This window comes from Pseudophryne corroboree, chromosome 3, assembly GCF_028390025.1.
Source record: "Pseudophryne corroboree isolate aPseCor3 chromosome 3, aPseCor3.hap2, whole genome shotgun sequence".
Lineage (NCBI taxonomy): Eukaryota > Metazoa > Chordata > Amphibia > Anura > Myobatrachidae > Pseudophryne > Pseudophryne corroboree.
Genome location: NC_086446.1, coordinates 673613360 through 673630212, shown reverse-complemented (window position 1 = coordinate 673630212; position 16853 = coordinate 673613360). Strand labels below are relative to the sequence as shown.

Here is a 16853-nt window from a genome sequence, read left to right as displayed (position 1 = left end):
CTGCACTGTCCTCCTACTATTATACTGCGCACAACTACAATGCAGCACAGATATGGATAGTATACTTGACGACACAGAGGTAGAGCAATGCACTACTGTACTGTACTGCTATATATATACTGGTAGTCAGCAAAATTCTGCACTGTCCTCCTACTATATACTGCGCACAATGACAATGCAGCACAGATATGGATAGTATACTTGACGACACAGAGGTAGAGCAATGGACTACTGTACCGTACTGCTATATATATACTGGTGGTCAGCAAAATTCTGCACTGTCCTCCTACTATATACTGCGCACAACTACAATGCAGCACAGATATGGATAGTATACTTGACGACACAGAGGTAGAGCAATGGACTACTGTACCGTACTGCTATATATATACTGGTGGTCAGCAAAATTCTGCACTGTCTTCCTACTATATACTGCGCACAACTACAATGCAGCACAGATATGGAGCGTTTTCAGGCAGAGAACATAGATATTTGCAGCACACTGAGCACAGATATTTGCAGCACACTTAGCACAGATATTTGCAGCACACTGAACACAGAAACTGAGAGAACGCAGCCACGTCCTCTCGCTATCATCTCCAATGCACGAGTGAAAATGGCGGCGATGCGCCGCTCTTTATATGCAATACGAATCTCGCGAGAATACGACAGCGGGATGATGACGTTCGGGCGCGTTCGTGTTAACCGAGCAAGGCGGGAAAATCCGAGGCTGCCTCGGAACTGTGTAAAATAGGTGAAGTTCGGGGGGGTTCGGATCTCAAGGAACTGAACCCGCTCATCTCTACTAATAACACTCTGTTTCTGCAATATGAAACTGACCATTGTTAGGGGTATATTTAAGTAGAGACTCTTCAAAGCCAGCACTTGACGATGGTTCTGGGTTCTGGATTTAAAAGGGCAATAAAATTAAATGTGAAACACTCCTGATTTTGTATTTAATATCACTGGGGGTAATTCCAAGTTGATCGCAGCAGGAATTTTGTTAGCAGTTGGGCAAAACCATGTGCACTGCAGGGGAGGCAGATTTAACATGTGCAGAGAGAGTTAGATTTGGGTGTGGGCCCTCATTCCGAGTTGTTCGCTCACTAGCTGCTTTTAGCAGCTTTGCACACGCTAAGCCGCCGCCTACTGGGAGTGAATCTTAGCTTTGCAGAATTGCGAACGAAAGATTCGCATAATTGCGAATAGAAATTTCTTTGCAGTTTCTGAGTAGCTCGGGACTTACTCTGCCACTGCGATCAGTTCAGTCAGTTTCGTTCCTGGTTTGACGTCACAAACACACCCAGCGTTCGCCCAGACACTCCCCCGTTTCTCCAGCCACTCCCGCGTTTTTCCCAGAAACGGCAGCGTTTTTCCGCACAGACCCATAAAACGGCCAGTTTCCGCCCAGAAACACCCACTTCCTGTCAATCACACTCCGATCACTAGAACAAAGAAATTTCTTTGTTAAGCCGTGAGTAAAATACCTAACTTTTTGGCAAATTTACTTGGCGCAGACGCACTGCAAACATTGCGCATGCCACTAACGAGCGAACAACTCGGAATGAGGGCCGTGGTGTGTTCAATCTGCAATCTAATTTGCAGTGTAAAAATAAAGCAGCCAGTATTTACCCTGCACAGAAACAAAATAACCCACCCAAATCTAACTCTTTCTGTACATGTTATATCTGCCTCCCCTGCAGTGCACATGGTTTTGCCCAACTGCTAACAAAATTCCTGCTGCGATCAACTTGGAATTACCCCCTTTGTCCTTTTAAATCTTGCTGCTAGAACTGCAGACATGTGGCTGCTTTGACACAGTGACTTATTTGCCTACATACAACACATGGGGCCAGATGTAATGAAGTCCGAGTTGGCCGGAGGTGCGGGTCCCCGGACAAACTTTGAATTTTTTTTAAAAGCGACTATCATGTACAATGCAAAACCATGCCTTGTAAATGATTGCTGTAATAAAAAAACATACAAGTTTATCCGGGAACCCGCACCACTGGCCAACTCAGACTTCATTACATCTGGCTTATACAGTAATTCTGGTTGGAACCTGGCTGTACTCTGTGGGTTCGGTCAGCACTATGCATGTTGACATTGAGAATGTCTTCGAATACCTAACTGTGGTCTAACCCTCATGTGTTCATAATGTAGATGTTTTGAACATGTTGACATTCTGAACAAATATGTTGATATTCTGAATATCGACATTCTGAACCTGTCAACATTACAGTGTTGGCATTGTGAATTTCAACATACTGAACAATGACATAGTAACTACATACTGTATTTTGACCCTACAGATAGATGGGTGGATGCTGGGAAAAAAAATGTCAATCACAAACCTCAAAATAGTATGTAAAAACAGGAATAAGACTATTATCTTCCATGATTTACTGATCATGAAAATGTTTTTTTTAAATCAGATTTTGATGGGCCAGAACAATTTTGTCCTATACTTGTGGCTGTTTAGGACCTTATAAAATAAATTGACTAGTATCCAATGTTTTGTTGGTTACAGAGTCAGAGGCAGTGCAGTCAAGGCAGTAACTCAAATCTATTTTTTACATTTCGGTCAGATGTGTAACTTTCAGTGTACATCCAATTGGACTCAATGAATAACATTGGGCAGATTCAGGTGCAGTTGTATTAAGTATAGCAGCTGCTTCCTTGGAAGGAACAGCAATGCTTACTTATGGTAATGCCACAGCAGGTGTATGGTATAAGTAGATACCTCCTGCATGCACATGTGATCCTCTGCTACATCTAAGGACATAGCATCAGATCACCAGTTACACCATTGGCTGGCTGAGTGATCCTTAGGATATGCAGACTGACCGTCGCAGCTCAGTTGCTGAGATCAGGAATTCTCCATCAGAAGATGGAGACCCGGGCCTTGTCCTCCGTTTTGTGAAACAGAGACCATCGCCGCCACCTCCCCACCCCCAAATGTCTGACGTCTGCAGCTGTACTGTCCCCTAGGATGCAGGACCCATACTGCACATACGCAGTATGGGACCAGTGCATAAGCAGTGTACCGAACATCAGTACATTGCGTGCTTTACCTCATTGCGACCAGACCTGAATCAGGCCCATTGTTTTTAAGTGCAAAAGGTCAGGGCCAGATTAACAATGGGGCGGATGTGACTACAGCTCAAGGCCTCCACATAAAAATAGGCCCATCATCTTGAAAGTATGATGATGACCAGCCGTCCAGCTACAAAGTCACTGTATTACAATTCTTTCTCTATATTTTCGAATTTAGGACGATATTGCGGCTGATAGTGTAGTGGGTGTACATGCCCACATTTCACTGGCACATCTTTGCTTCTCTTCATTATTTTCAGCCCCAGGCCTAAGTAGCCTTTAACCCGGCCCTGCAAAAGGTGTATGCCACAGCAACCAACCGGGCCGGTTCTAGACCTTGTGGAGCTCAGGGCGAAAGGCTTGCAACAACTATATAGGGACATGGCAGTACGAATGTGTAATAGTTAGCATTACTGCCTCACAGCACTGAGGTCATGGGTTTGATACCCACCATGGCCCTGTGTGGAGTTTGTATATCCTCCCTGTGCTTGCGTGGGTTTCCTCCGGTTACTGCAGTTTCCTCCCACAATGCAAAAATATACTGGTAGGTTAATTGGCTCTCAACAAAAATGAGCCCTGTTGTGTGTGTGTTAAGGAATAGTATTTGTAAGCTCCCTTGGGGCAGGGACTGATGTGAATGGTGAAATATTCTCTGTAAAGCGCTGTGGAATATGTGTTGCGCTATATAAATAACTGGTATATAAATAAAAAATAATGGCTTCATTGGAAAGGTGCGTGGCCACAGAATAGTATCAATTCACATTACACCATACAGTAGTGTCCGTTATTCACATTACACCATACAGTAGTGTCCATTATTCACATTACACCATACAGTAGAGCCCCCTTATACACTTTATGCCACACAGTAGAGCCCCATATACATATTACGCCATGGTAGAGCCGCTATGGAAGTAGCCGTATTTAACTATATACTTGTTTCATTCAAATAAATTAAAAACACTATATATGCCCTGACTGACCTGACCTCACAACTACCAATTCCTCACATGCAGACAGTGAGATATACAAAGAGGGCGGGCAGAGCTTTGGCATGTGCCGGCTGTCAGTGTCTCCTGCTGTAGACTCTGGCTTGCCATGTTCCCTACCTAGTCTCCAAGTCTTAATCAGTGTGCGCCACCCCTGCTTCTCCTCCTCCTGCTCTGCGGCTGCCAGTACAGTGGCCCTCAGGAACTGGAGGGGGTGGCATTTAGCAGTGCGTCCTCTAACTTTTCCAGTGCCCGGAGCTTGTGCTCAACCGGAGCCACCCTCGCTACACCCCTGTATACACCTAAACCAATCTGTTGCTTGATGCCCTATTATTTAATCCCAGTATCTTTATATCTGCTACCTTCTCTGAATTAAACAATACATAGCAAAAACAAGGTCACCTCAAAGGCAAAACGAGATACAGTGTAAATTGCCAATAAGAGTTTACAGTCTCTGCCATATAAAATAAACTCTTTCATCTTTGTTTGCACAAAATCATGCCGTTCACATACATTAAACTTTATGTACACATTTCTCACCTAAACATTTGTGGTACATACTGTAAACCACTAGCCATTATTTATATTATTGCAAATGTTAAGGTTTGGTCTCCATTAATTCACTTTTCACCTTATTGTCCAAAACAAGCAAATAGTATTTTAGACTAAAATGAACTTTTCAAGTCAAAAAAAATATTATTTTTCTTTAGAGTATTTAGAATGTGCTTTAAAAGCGCGTTTGTCTGTGACACTCCAGGGCCGATTCAGACTGACGCAGAAGTCGCCTGCCATTATTCTTGCACTGCGGATATTGGGCCTAATTCAAGGTTGATTGCAAAACAACATTTTCCTCTAATGGACAAAACCATATGCAGTGCAGGGGTGGCAGATATAATGTGTTCAGAGAGAGTTAGATTTGGGTGTGGTGTGTTCAAACTGAAATCTAAATTGCAGTGTTAAAATAAAGCAGCCAGTATTTACCCTGCACAAAAACAAAATAACCCACCCAAATCTAACTCTTTCTGCACGTTATATCTGCCTCCCCTGCAGTGCACATGGTTTTGCCCATTAGAGGAAAACGTTGTTTTGCAATCAACTTTGAATTAGGCCCATTGGACATTACATTGAAATGCATGCGTCCATGCAAAGACAATGGCCCTATCCATACTAGTTGTAGGGGAATCAGCATGGAGCAGGGAAGTTCGGCATCCCGGCGGTCAGGATACTGTGGTCATGTGATCGATGCTGGAATCCTGACACCACTCAGTAGACCGGTGCCAGGACACTGACAGCTAACATCCCGAAGGTAAGTATCGAGGTACAAACCCGTAAGAGCAATGGCAGTTTGAGAGCCCGTCACTGGAGCACATGCATTCTGCTCCTGGAGACTGGTCTTCCAGGGGATACGGTCATTAGGTCGACATAGCTTAGGTCGACAGTCATTAGGTTGACCACTGAAGGTCGACATGCATTCGGTTGACATGGTCAATAGGTCGACATGGTCATTAGGTCGACATGTACTAGGTCGACCAGTCAAAAGGTCGACATTAGTTTTCACTTTTTTTTTTCATTTTTTGGACTTTTTCATCCCTGACGTTACATCCACATGGACTACAATTGGGAACGGTAACCTGTGCCAAGCACAGTGGGGCCCCTTGCCTGAAGCTTCACTTGCCATGCAAGGGGACACGGTGCACTAATTGGGGTTCCCCGTCACTTTATGAAGAAAACACCAAAAAAAGTCCAAAAACCCATGTCGACCTTTTGACCTGTCGATCTAGTACATGTCGACCTAATGACCATGTCGACCTATTGCTCCTGTCGACCTTATGCATTACGACCTTTCAAGGTTGACCTAATGACTGTGGACCTAATGACTGTCGACCTAAGTTGAGTCGACTCAACGACCTATACCCTCTTCCAGGTGCAGATTCTGTAAAAAAAAAAAAAAAAAAATTCAAACAAGAAAAATTCAAATAATGCATTTTATCTTCTATATCACATTTGCTCTAGACATCCTGGGATGACAAGAACATAGGCGGACAGCCTATGGTACAGATTCCCACACTCTCCTTGATAAGTCTGCAGTAAGTTACTTGGCATGAGGAACACTGTCCCATGAGAGGTCCATGTGATGACCCCTATTGGCGATAACCACAAATGTCTATTGCGTGCTGCGTTGCTTGATAAACTGGGAAAAGTATTTTATCTGCTTGATAAATAGACCAGACACTGTAGTATGGTTCGGAATATGGCATCAGCAGGACCCAGAGTAAAATTTGCAGGGGAAGATGGTGATGCCTTTCCATCCTCTGGATTTGGCTCCACCTAGGTTTGTTGGCTTTCCATTAGTCTTGCGACTCTCATTATTTATTATATTGTCCCAAAAAATTGTTGTAGTTAAAAAAAAAAGTAAGACTTTTCCTACTGTCTCGGCTAATTTGTCTTGCGAAGACACATACAGAAATTCACCACACTCGCCATTCCTAGAAATGTGGTGCACACCTGCACTCGCCACTCCCAGGATGGGGTGCAGTGGCCCTGTGACCAGATTGCTTAAATAAATAAAAACAGAGAGCACTCACCATAGTACAGGCGTGTACACACAGTAAGATTCGGGCTAAACCCTGATTCTCACTATGCGATAGGGACTATGTCGGTATCGCAAGCAAAGATGACTGTGCTTGCGATACTGGCTTTGTATGATTTGGGCGAAGTGTCAATTTTGACTATCTTTTATACTAGATAGTTAAAATTGACTTGCCTGCACAGTCTATCTGGGCTTGCGATACTGACCTTGCGGGACCGCACATCGGGATTGCATCGGGATTGCAAGGTGACTTTCACCTTGCGATCTGCACTACCTTTCTTTGCGATTTTGACTATATAGTCAAAATCACAAAAAAATATCTCACCGTGTATACACACCTTAAGCTTACTCACCTTAATACAATATATAAATAAATAAATAAATACATAATGGGGTTTTGGTTCATGGACTGTACAATGCATTTAAGCTTGCAACACAACATCAAGGGACACCATTTCACCCTACTCTATCACCCAGAGTTTTGAGAACCTGGCAACTGCTATAACATCAGAGTCAAACTGAAAATATGCTACCTGGTTTAAAGCTCACCTGTCAACTAACCAGGGCTATTGCTAGACAATTTGGATCCCAGTGTGAACAGTAAAAAAAATGTGCCCACCCACAGACATTATAAAATGCGCATCCGTGCCCCCCCATAGACATAAAAAACTTTTGGATGTGCGCTCCTGGTGAGGCCACGCTAAAATGGGCATGCCCACGCAGGAAAAGACTGACTTACACCCCAGTTTTTGACACTGCACCAACAGACCACGGCCACCATAGGAAATAAAAAAATTCCACCATATTAAGCCCCACACAGTATTTCGCCTTGCACCAAATTATGCCCCCTGCACCATATTATGCCACACACCACAATGCCTGTGATACATTGTGCCCTACATTAAGGCTTCTAAATACATAAAAATTACCACCTCATTGCCAGGAGTTTCATGCTCTGAGTTCAATGCTCATTGCCAGGGGTTTCATTTCATGCTCTGGGTTCCATTCTCATTGCCAGGGGTTTCATGCTCTGGGTGTTATGCTCGTTGCCAACGGTGTAATGCTCATTACCAGGGATTTCATGCGCTGGGTGTCATTATCATTGCCAGGGGTGTAATGCTCATTTCCAGGGGTTTCATGCTCTGGGTGTCATGCTCGTTGCCAGGGGTGTATAATGCTTGTTGCCAGGGATTTTTATGCTCTGGGTGTCATGCTCATTGCAGTACTGCTATTACCTGCTCCCCCTCCTCCTGCCCATAGTTCTCCACTTGGGAGGGCGGCGTTTCACAAAATTATTCAGTTGCATCATGACATCACAACACAAATGTGTCATTTCATGAAACTCCACCCACCCAGCGGAGTACTATGGGCGGGAAGAATGGGAGCAGCTAATGCAGCTAGTAGGCATTGCAGCGGGCACCCCATGCGATCCCACAGCTTGCCCACCACTAGAAACGGCAGTGCAACTAACTTATGGTTTTTAATGGTGCGGCAGCCACCAACACAGCTTTTGAATTACCATCAAGGTAGCAGTTGGTGATAGCATATTTTTAGTTTGACTCTGAAGTGCTGAGTGCTAAGCTCTCAGTCTTGCTAAGGCACCTGCTCCAGGCGTCTCCACAGACATCAATGGGATGTAGTTGGCATCTTGATGGTCAGAATCCCAATGCCGGAATCCCAAAGTCAGCATCCCAAATAAAAGTAGGCCAGGGTGGGTTAAGGTTATGTTGCGGGGGGAGGATAGGGCTAACCCTAACCTCCCCCCTCAGCACTATGCACTAGAATCAGGGTTAGAGTTAGGATGAGGAAAGGGAGGGTTAGGGTTAGGCTGCTGGACAGAAGTGTTAGGATTAGGCTGTGGGAAGCAAGGGTTAGGGTTAGGTTGCAGGACAGGAGGGTTAGGGTTAAGCTGTGGATAGGGATGGTTAGGGTAAGGAGAAGGGTTAGCATACTTACAAAAAAGTGTCGGGATTCTGACCATAGGGATGCCACTATTGGTATTCTAACCACCATCTTTTCAACATTTGTGGTTTACATTGAGTTTGTCATTTGCATTTGAAGATTGCTTTAGTGATTTGTGCTTGCCTTTTTTGCTAAAATTACTGTTTTTAAATATTTTTACTTTTTAAACACTATTGAAACAATATTTTGAAATTATAAAAATGTTTATCATTTTTTGGAAATGCGAACTGCAAATGTTGCTGTGATCAAAGTTCAAGATTCACTGTTCACAATTAGAAACAGTCTACCATTAAAAACTTTAACATGCTTGAGCCAGTGCATATGCTCAAACTGTCTTGAACATGTTCATATTGGTACATCAATGTGTGAACTGGCTCGAATTTAGTCGAACAGGCTGGACCATGGTTGAATTGACTCAAATATGCTCAACCCTAGTCAACATTCTCAAATGTTGCTCAATTTGTCTACTAAATCAAAATTTGAGGAAACTCTGGCAATTAACCAGATCCAAAAACAATATGCAGCTGCTTAGAGAGTCTGTGATAGTTACTTTTACACAATTAGAGGATGATGTACTGAAGACTTAAGAGTTATGCTGGTTTATAAAGTCTGATTAGGAAAATGAATAAACATTATTTTTGCTTCCCCATATTATTTTTACCCCTAGTACAATTGGTCTGCTGTAAAGGGTAAGCCTACAATAAATCATAGTATAAATTTAGCATAGAAAGTCACTACAAAAAGTAACCAGGTGGTTTTTCAAAGTATGACATCACAAAATATTTGTACATTATGTAAGGATTGTAGTTTTTAATTTTAATACTTGTAACTTTTTGCTATAATTTTTCCACCTTCATTTTTCAATACGGCAGACTGTGATACCTTACTGATATGAATACTAGCTACCAGGCTGAGACCTGGTTTGAACATCATTAAAGCGACTGAGCCCTGTTTTTTACACTAGTTAATAGACTCTAGTCATATGAGCCCTACTTTGTATACTCCTCATCAGACTCAAATACACTTTGTATAAAAATATGAAAATGTAATGGCAAAAATAAAATATTGTATTTTGCTATGAGGAACTAGCTAGTAACAGTAAATCAGTTAGTCAGTTTAATAACTTGTAAACAATCCCCTCCTCACCCTGGAAGAACCATGGCATCCTGTTTCGTAGCTATTTGATTAGATCTTGCTTCCTATTTTAAGGACACGATTGATAAGATCTGAAATGAAATTAAATGGTATGTTTTTCTACAACCAGTGACCTTCTCAATTCCCTACCTGAACCCCCAGGCACCTTCTCTTCATTTGATCCAACAAATGAAGATGAAGTATCTACATTCTTCTCATCCTTCTACTCTGCTATTCTTCTCTCCTCCCCTCACAAAACAGTAAAGCTCTGTCTACTGTGCTCATCCCAACCTTATTTAAAATATGTAATCTCTCTCTCACTATCTACTGTTATCTTTCCATCACTGTTCAAGCATGCAATAAACACTCCCATTCTGAAAAAACATAAAATTCTGACCCTAACTCTCTCTCAAACTACTATCCCATTTCTCAGCTCCCTTGTCTCTCCAAGCTATTTGAGAGACTTTCCTATGCTCTCTTAACTCTCCCAAACTTTTGGACCCACTTCTGTAAGGCTTTACTTTCCAACACTCTACTGAGACAGCACTGACTAAGGTAGTGAATGATCTGGTCACTGCTAAGTCTAAAGGCCATTACTTATTTCTTATTCCTCTAGATCTATCTGTTGCTTTCTTAATCTATACCACATCCCTTGGCAAACTAATAAGCAGTTTTGGATTTCAGTATCATCTGTATGTGGAAGATACTCAAATTTACCTATCCTCTCAAGATTTGTCACCATCTGTATTGGTCCATGTCACTGAATGTCTTTCTGCCATTTCATCTTGGATGTCATCTCACTACCTCAAACTTAATATTTCCAAAACATGTGTACAATATAAAATGTACAACACAATATTAGATGGCACTACTGTCTTTGTAAAATTAGTTCCACTGAGCAAAAACAGACATCCCTATGAGTGGAGCCGCAGGAAAAAGCAAGAAAATATATAAATAAATATTGTAGATGTTACTATTCTAAATTCTGAAGATAGAAGGCATTTTATATGCCTGGTGGGGTTTAAAGGACCTCAAGCCTGTTCCTGCCTACATTAAGCAGGAGTTCAAATTTTCAGGGGTGTGTTTGTTATGGTCAGGTTTTGTATTGGCCTATAAGTGTTTAATTGGTGTGGTTTTGGGTGGAGATATTTTCTTTGATAACATCTTTTCTCCTATTGGAAGGTCTCTTGCCTATTTGGAGTTTGGATACCTTAAATGTTTGTGCAACGGGCTGGCAGTTGGCCTGCTTGTGGTTTAGTTGAGCAGATGGCAATAATGTTGCATGGGGCCATTCTTTCTTCACTACCATACCTTTCCCCTTTCTCTTTTGAATAAAAACATCTATTAAATAAAGCTGACCATTTTCCCCCTTAGTTTAGATGGATTTGTTTTTTCTAATCTCTTTATTTGAAGCATCAATTCAAACATACAGAAACGAAAACAATACATATTTACTCTGTATACTAACATCAATATCAGAGGTCAAGTACAATCATTGTACAGAAAAACTGATTTGTCATTAAATGACATTGTGGTGGACAGACCTTAACAATTAAAATTACATGTATTATTTAAAATAGCTTGTGCAGATTTGATTGGTGTGCATGGACACTAAGGGCAGTATTCAAATGATATATCACGCCAGCTCTCCTTTCTAAAGTGATACCTATTATTGCATTATTGCACATATTGCGCCCATATTAATCAGGTTTAGCTGCGCAAAGGGTTGGGTGCCCTTGCTACCCCAGGGGTAACGAACTGAAATGATTATATCACTCCCGTCAGCAGAAACAGAACGGGTGGGGAAAGGGGTGAAAAGAATTGAATACTGCACTAAATATTACTCATCTGTAAGGATATCCGTGTCTTAAGCCATTGCTTTGAGTAAAAACACAAATTTTAACTTTAATATTGGAAGACAAGATAGCTGTATAAAGCTTTCCCAAGTATCAAGTAATTGTTTTGGCCATTTTTCTTTTTGTAGAGACACCTCCACCCATTCCATACGGAAGATATAAAACAATTTTGTCCTAAACATGGGCATAGTTGGGTGAGAGTCATAAATCCACATTTGCAGCACGCTTTTGCATGTCACTGATGATAAGCTAATAATGACTTTTTTGGTCATTTTTGGATTTGGGATCCTGCAGGTAATATTATAATTATAGCAACATTCTGGGGTAAGAGGGAAGAGGCTCAGTAGATGGTGCACATAAATTGCCAGACTTCAAACTAATTTTTTAAAATTTTACAGCATTGCCAAAGACAATGAAAAAGATCAACCATAGGGCCTTTACAGTTATGGCCATTGTTATCATCTGACATACCCAGGTAAAAATGTCTTTTAGGGGATAGATAACATTTGTGATAAAGATGATAAACATTTCTGTACAGGTTATTTCCAGAATAGTTTGGAAGGAAACAGCCAGAGGCCCCAATGATGTATCAATCGTTAAATGTGGTAAGAGGTCTAACTGCTTCGTTATGCCCCTCAATGTTTTAGAATAGTCAAATGGTAAATCTAACAATTTATAATGCGTGGAAAAAGCTTTTTGAGATGTTATTGTCTGCTGCAACGTTCAATCTAAAGGGCTGTACAGGTCCGCTGGAATTAGCCAACAAGCTATAGAGCTAGCATAATTTTGAGCCTGCAATAATGCCAAATCGTGTGAGGTAAGAACTCTGTACAAAGAGCTAGCTTGTTTATATGAAAGTGTTTGCCAGTGGACTTGTCCAACAAGTGTCCAACCTTGTATATCCCCTCTGAGTGCCAGAGGGTAAAGGGATAGGTTTCCGCACTGTTCTGAAAGTCCGGGTTGCGCAACAGAGGTAAAAATTGGAATATATGAGGATTCACATTGAATCTTTCACATAACAATATCCATAACTTCTATGTGGACATTATTATAGGATTATTCCAGATTGCTTGGTCAATTTCTGTATCTTGCATATTCACAAATGCTATTAAATGATATCCTTCAAAAATCCCCATTCCAAGGTAGTATCTGGTAATACATGGGAGTTCTGGACCCAATCTCTAGGATGTCGTTGGAGAGCCTCCTGATTGTAGCACACCACATTATAGAAGTTCATTCCTCCATGAGTTTATCGCTGTTGTAATTCAATCAGGCTAATTCTGGGATTTTAATTTGCCATAAAAAAGGTATGAAAATGTCTATTAATTTCTAAAGCATCCCTATTTGATAACATTTTTTTAATGTTTTATTTATGGCATCAGATGTTAGGGCGTTTATGTGGCAGTGCTGTATACAGAGCTTCCAATTCCCTATAGCATTCATAAACAAGCCATAATGGTACTTACTCAGCCACGAAGAGGGGTAAAGCACGATCAGATAAGCTCAAGTGCATGTTGGGGTTACACTGAGGCCATCAATACATTATATGTCTTAAATATTTTCACACCAACAGATACAAGGCAAAGGCCTTCTGTAGATCAGAGAGAAGAGCGCATCATTTAGGAGGCATCCTTTAGTTATGGTTTCATGCTTAGAAGTAAGAATATGCTATTTCGGGTTAGGCTTCACAAAAACCAAGGTCAATGAACAGCAATCATATTAATTTTTGCCTCTGGAAAGACTACAAGTGAGGACACACAGCACGAGGAATTTGCTGGCAGACCCCAAAGTAAGGTTCATGAGCAGACTGCTGTCTCCCATGTTGATAATTCTATTTCCATCTTTTCAACTGTGCCATTAAACCCAATAATAACAGCTGCAGGAGCAGCGTTTCGCTACTCCTTTTATATGCTAGTAACAATTTTTATTTTCCAAAAAAAAAAGTGTTCCCTGAACAAGCTAAAAAGGACCACTTTTTTATTTTTTATTTAATTTAATGTAACTTGAGGGTTAAAACATACAACTGTCCATTCTGGATTTACTTGGCTGGGCTTGAATGTGTTTGGCAGAGTTGAATTTGCACACTGTGAAATCTCATCATTTTCCAATTAATGAATCTCTTCTATCAGACTTCCCTGTGGAATGAAGATGTGTACAATGCGTGGACAAAACATAGATTTTATTCTCTGCTCTAGAAAATTGTTTTAGTTGTATTGTTCTGTTGCAACATTTTTTGACCTTCTTTTTTAATAAGTAACCCTTTTAAGACTAAGAGTTTACCAAGTACCCCTAAAATGTTTAATCAAAATACTGTAAACCTAATGTGTATAAACGTTTCACAGAGGGTACTTAGCTGTGTAAACATATAGCAAGCATTTATATGTTTTAAAAATATTCTTTCTAATTAGTTTTGTATGTGTTTTATTATTTACTAAAAATTTTTGGAGTATATTTACTAAAATGCAGGTTTTTTAGAAGTGGAGATGTTGCCCACAGCAACCAATCAGATTCTACTTAACATTTATCTAGCACCTTCTAGAAGATAATAGCTATAATCTGATTGGTTGTTATGAGCAACATCTCCACTTCTAAAACTCCCCACTTTATTAAATGTACCCCTTCATGTTATTTGAGTTATGTCATTTAACTGACTAAAATACCCTTACCTCTATCAAAGGTTCCCTTTCAGGTACATATTCCGCAGGGTGAGAACTTATGTACTTATATACCTATTTATGAAAGGGCAACATCTTTATCACCCTATACCTCTAATAATCTACAGTACCTCCAGGCTCCAGCTATTTCTTTTTCGTGGGGTAGTCTATTAATCCAGTATAGTGGCAGTACTAGTGCCAACACAAAACCTGTTCTGGAGCTAAAAGATCAAAGCATTTGTAAAATGGTATTATGTTAAAAAAAAGAATAGCAGTGGAAATAGCTATTACTGGAGTTCTAGTGGTAAGGACACAATACAGGAACCGGATGCTGCAGTGTGACATTATACTGCAGCACCTACCTTCTGTCACTAAGAAGGAGCTGCCAGTTCAGTAAGAGTTTCCAAGGGTATTCCAGCAGTTCTGAGGATGCTGGGCACACCGCTAGAGTAATGTAGAATGGAGGCTTTTGTGAAACCATGCCTCCAGAATAATGTAGAACAAGGCTTTCTTGAAGCCATGCCTTCAGAGTGATGTAGAACGAGGCTTTCATGAAGTCATGCCTCCAGAGTGAACCCCCTTTGCGCATGGTCATAACCACTTTTTGGATGGGGGTCTATTGCCGCTCCGGGTGTCACTGACTCCAGTGCTGTCACTGGTTCAGACTCTGGTCCCGGGGCTCTCTTTAAACTTATTTCTTTTCAGCTTGCAAAATCAGTTCATCTTTCAATACAGTCATTAAACAGAGATAGAAATTGTATTGGATCTCTTTGAATGCTAAATAATAATATTAGCATTACTTATGCACTACCTAATAACACTTGTGCAGTACTTGACGGTTCTAAATGATCTTCCATATAAAATATTTTGTATTGATTTATTATTTTTTTTGTGGACATTACAAAAAACATTTATGTAATCCACTGTATTTACTTAGCGATTTTCCTTATAGCAGAGCTGGTCTCAATGTTGTATGACAAGGCGATGAAGGACACTCTATTGACACTTAAATGTGACCAGAGTGTTAATAGACCTATTAACATCTTCAAGGTGAAAAGCATCCTGTTTAAGTGTCACTTAAATTAGTTAAATATAAAAAATTGTAATGAATTTCACAATTTTTTTTTTTTTAATCTATAGATTGAAGCTATCGTGTTAGAGAATTTGTGCTAATATTGGAACGAGCGCTGCCCTTTACGGACCAATATTTATACTGCGTCCAGTGTGAAGAAAGAATCAGCACTTGATAATAATTTTATTTGCCTTTTGTCTTTTATTTCTGTAATATAATTGTACTGTGTCATCCAATGAATTATTCAAGTAAATTCATGGCATAGGCATTGCAGATGATGTGTGCTGCTCACTTGTTACATAAAGACAAATGGATCCATCGTGTACCACATTACAGGTACAAGCCTCAAGTCTGGAACAGGAAATAACCAGGAGGAAGAAGGATCACTGGTGACTGTTATAGAACAGATTGAATTACAATGTAGGATTTGCTAAATCGACGTCATCAGATCTAGAACTCAGCTGTGTTAACGTCTGATAACATATTCATTCCACAGGCATTTGCTTAAGTTACCACGTGGATAATCCAGAACCACTTTTATAACTTTTTATACAGAATATTGAACAATAAAATAAAACTTTCTAATTATTATCTTATTTGTGCTGTGTAGTATTGCATTGTTGATTATTCTAGCAATTCATTCTAAAACAGCTCTTTACCTTAAACATTAATAAAAGAATGGGTCAACTTATATTTGCATGCTAAAAATTCCTTACTGTAAGTGTATGTTGCTTTCTTATAAACTAAAATGTTTGTGAATTCTTAGCGTTTAAGATATTTTATATTTAAGGACAGGTACATGCACCAAATGAAATAGCCAAGGATGTTAAAATGGTTTATAGGTGATGAAATGTAATGCTTAGCATTTGTGCTGTTGTCTGGCAACTAACAAAAATATTACACGTAATATTATTTATTATTAGCAGTTATTTATATAGCACACACAAATTCCATAGCACTTTGCAGAATCAAATCAATCCCTACCCTAGTGGAATTTACAATCTATATTCCTCCCTACCACATTTACACGCACACACATTCACACTAGGGTTAGTTTTATTTTGTAGTCAGTTAACCTGTCAGTATATGTTTGTATTATGGGAGGAAACAGGGGTACTTGGAGGAAACCCACGCAAGCATGGAGAGAATATACAAATTCCACACAGAGCAATGTTGGGAATTGAACCCATAACCTCAGTGCTGTAAGGCAGTAATGCTAACCATTACACCGGCTGTATACTGTATACTTTGAAAAACAACACAGAATTCCCCCAGCACACGTGATCAGTATGTTTTGCCGAGGCACGGGATCCCGGCAGTCGTAATACCGACGCCGTGATCCAAATGTATGAGAAGCCGACAGGGGTGAGTAAGGGGCGTTTCCCCTCTCCCCAACCCCCTAACCCTCTCTACCTGCAGCCTAACCCTAACCTCCCCCATTGTTGCCAAACGTTAACCCCCTCCCGTAGGTGCCTAAACCTAATCCCCTGTCCCCGCTGC

At 40.5% G+C, this 16853-nt stretch overlaps 1 long non-coding RNA gene across 1 annotated transcript in view; it reads left to right on the top strand.

The window, feature by feature from the left end:
* LOC135058159 (uncharacterized) overlaps nucleotides 1-15912 on the top strand; it is a 111096-nt gene extending 95184 nt beyond the window's left edge. The window contains exon 4 of the long non-coding RNA XR_010244645.1: nucleotides 15422-15912. This is a non-coding gene — a long non-coding RNA (uncharacterized LOC135058159). The remainder of the gene's footprint in view (nucleotides 1-15421) is intronic.
* Nucleotides 15913-16853: the final 941 nt, after the last annotated feature.